At 53.3% G+C, this 3,451-nt stretch overlaps 1 pseudogene; it reads left to right on the forward strand.

The window, feature by feature from the left end:
- Positions 1-1,206: 1,206 nt before the first annotated feature.
- On the forward strand, positions 1,207-2,921 carry LOC102834863 (annotated as a pseudogene).
- The last annotated feature ends 530 nt before the right edge of the window (positions 2,922-3,451 follow it).

The following is a 3,451-nucleotide window of genomic DNA, read 5'->3' on the forward strand; positions in this document are numbered from 1 at the left end:
ATATATAAGCTGAGTTCTATGAAGAAACACATGGCATCAGGATTGGAGGAACACTCATTAACAACCTGTGATACGCAGATGATACAACCTTGCTTGCTGAAAGTGAAGAGGACTTAAAATACTTACTGATGAAGATCAAAGAGCACAGCCTTCAGTATGGATGCATTTCAAGGTAAAGAGAACAAAAATCCATACCACTGGACCAATAAACAACATTCTATCAATGGAGAAAAGATTGATGTTGTCAAGGACTTCATTCTTCTTGGATCAACACTCACGGAAGCAGCAGTCAAGAAATCAAACAACGTATTATATTAGGCAAATCTGCTGTACAAGACCTTTTTAAAGTGTTGAAGAGAAAAGATGTCAGCTTGAGGACTAAGGTGTGCCTGACCCAAGCCGTGGTATTTTCAATAACCCCATATGCATGTGAAAGCTGGACAGTGAATAAGGAAGATCGTAGAAGAACTGGTGCCTTTGAGTTATGGTGTTGGAGGAGAATATTGAAAGTGTCATGGGCTGCCTAAAGAACAAACAAATCTGTGTTGGAAGAAGTGCAGCCAGAGTGCTCCCTGGAGGCCAGGATGACCAAACTTTGTCTCTCATACTTCAGACATATTGTCAGGAGGGACCAGTCGTTGGAGAAAGATATCATGTTTGGTAAGGTGGAGGGTCAGAGAAAAAGAGGAAGACCCCCAATGAGATGGATTGGCAAAGTGGCAGCATCACTGCACTCAAGTGTGGCAACAATTGCAAGGTTGACCCAGGACCAGGCCGTGTTTTTTTCTGTTGTGCATAAGGTTGCTATGAGTCGGTACCGACTCGATGGCACCTAACAACAACAAGTTAAAGATTGTTGAAGGAAATAGATTATGTATGCAAGAATATTAATAACTGTACTATACTTTGAAAACAAATTTTTAAGCACTTTTTTGTTGTTATTGCTAAGTGCTGTCAAATCATTTCCAACTCATAGCAACCCTGTATAGGGTTTCCAAAAGCAGCTTGTATTTCAAACCGACTTTGCAGTCCAGGACTCCAAGCACTTATTTATTGAAGTAAAATTCACGTAAGATTCACCATTTTAAAGGTACAATTCAGTGGTTTACTGTACACTCAAGAGTTGCACAAATGTCAACCTTCCCAAAACCCTAAAAAAGAAACCCTTTATCTCCCAGTCTCCCCTTCTCCATGCTCTGACCACCACAAATCAACACGGAGATTATTCTAGGCCCCTAGAAGAACAAGAAAAAGTACCTGCACACATGGTTTGTGGTGGACTTTATTCCTTCCATCCCCGTGGATTACATCTTCCTCATCGTAGACAAAGTCATCAACTCCGAGGTTTGCGAGCCATGGTGCGCTTCACCAAGATCCTCTGCCTCCTGTGAATGCTGTGGCTTTCGTGTCTCATCCACTACCTCCACCAATGGGAGGAGATTTTCCACACGAGTACGACCTGGCAAGCGCGGTCATGCAGTCTGCAACTGCGTCAGCTGCTGCTACTGTGCCACTGGGACGGCTGCCTGCAGTTCTGGTTCCGATGCTGCAGGATTTCCCACACAACTGCTGGGTCTCCATCAACAACATGGTGAATCACTCATTGAGTGAGCTCTTGAGCCGTGAGCCGCATGCTGTGCATCGGGTACGACTGCCAGGTACCCAAGAGTACGGCAGACATCTGGCTGACCATGCTGAGTATGATCGTGAGCGTCACCTGCTACGTCATGTTCATTGGCCAAGCCATCGCCTTCATCCAATCGCTGGACTCTTCAAGAGGTCAGAACTAGGAAGACAAGCAGGTGGAGCAGCACATGTCCTTCCACAAGCTGCCCAAGGACTCCTGCCAGAAGATCCATGACTTCTATGAGCATCGCTACCAGGACAAGATGTTCGACGAGGACAGTATCCTGGGCGAGCTCAGCGGGCCGCTGCGGGAGGACATTGTCAACTTGAACTGCCGGAAGCTGGTGGACTCCATGCTGCTGTTTGCCAATGCTGACCCCAACTTTGTGTCAGCCATGCTGACAAGCTCAAATTTGAAGTCTTCCAGCCAGGTCACTACATCATCAAGAAGATGTACTTCATCCAGCACGATGTGGTCAGCGTGCTGACCAAGGGCAACAAGGAGAAGAAACTGTCCGATGCCTCCTATTTCGGGGAGATCTGCCTGCTGATGCAGGGCCGGCGCACGGCGAATGTGGGGCGACACCTCCTGCCGCCGGTCCTCGCCGAGCGTGGACAACTTCAGTGAGGTGCTGGCGGAGTATCCCATGATGCGCCACACCTTTGAGACCGTCGCCATTGACCGCCTAGCCCGCATCGGTAAAAACTCGATCTTGAGCACGTGACCTCAACTGGGGCATGTTCACCAACCAGGACAACGCCATCATCCAGGTGATTGTCAAATATGACAGCGAGATGGTGCAGCAGGCCGAGCTAGACCGTGTGCTCTTCCCACCACCTCCACCGCCACAGGTCAGCTCGGCCATGGCCACGCTGCAGCAGGCCTTGGCCAAGAGCTTCTGCCGGAGGGCCGAGCGCCCACTCGTGAGCCTGCTGGCGCTCAGCTCGCAGCGGCTTGTGCTCCGCATACCCCCGCCCCCCAGGCACTTGGGCCCACGCCACCTGCTGCCAGGCCCCAGACACCACGGACCTCGCCCTATGAGGGCTCCCCTGCTGGACCTCGTGCGGGCCACGTGTTGTCTGCGCGTCGCCAGAGCCCTGCGTCATGTCCGCTGACAGTCTGACATCCCTGGCTGCCTCATGGAGCGGAGGCTGCCTCCACGGCCCGCCCAGGCCCCGCCCGCAGCTCTACACCGCGCCTGGGCCCAGCGCCTGCAGTTGCAAGGGGCACAGTCACCGCCGGCGCCCTTGACCCGCTGGACTCCGCGCGTTCACGTCTATCATCCAACTTGTGACCCTTGCTATGCCACGCCGCCCCGCGGGGACCCGGCAGGACAGGGCTGAGGGCCCGACAGTCAGACCAAAACCATGCCACTCCCCTCTACCCTGGCCCACCGGCCCCACAAGCCATAGAGAGACGTAGATAGCCTAGTCGGCTGGGCGGGCTGGGCCGGACAGTCCCCAATATCCCTGGCCAGCTCGTCATCGCTCGGTGCCCATGACCATTGCCCTTTCCCTGGCTGCCGTGCATCCGTGCAGGCTCCCTTCACCTCGGTGTCTCAGTTTCCCCACTGTAGATGGGGATGGGGCCTGTGGCCGGGTGGAGATGGCTGTGGTGTCTTGCCCACCCCGCCCTCGTAGGTCGTCAGAAGATTTTTTTCCCCAAAGTGCAGTATTTGCCCGCCGGCTTCCCGCTGACCCATCACTCTTACGCAATAACTGCCGGTCCGGGTCTGTGTGCCCTGCGACGACTCCCCAAGTGGGTCTCCCGGCACCTGCCAGGAGCTGGGGCGTGGCTGTTCGGCTGTGCTCAGTGTGGGGGCTA

Source organism: Chrysochloris asiatica, unplaced genomic scaffold (genome assembly GCF_000296735.1).
Source record: "Chrysochloris asiatica unplaced genomic scaffold, ChrAsi1.0 scaffold00003, whole genome shotgun sequence".
In the NCBI taxonomy this organism is placed as follows: domain Eukaryota; kingdom Metazoa; phylum Chordata; class Mammalia; order Afrosoricida; family Chrysochloridae; genus Chrysochloris; species Chrysochloris asiatica.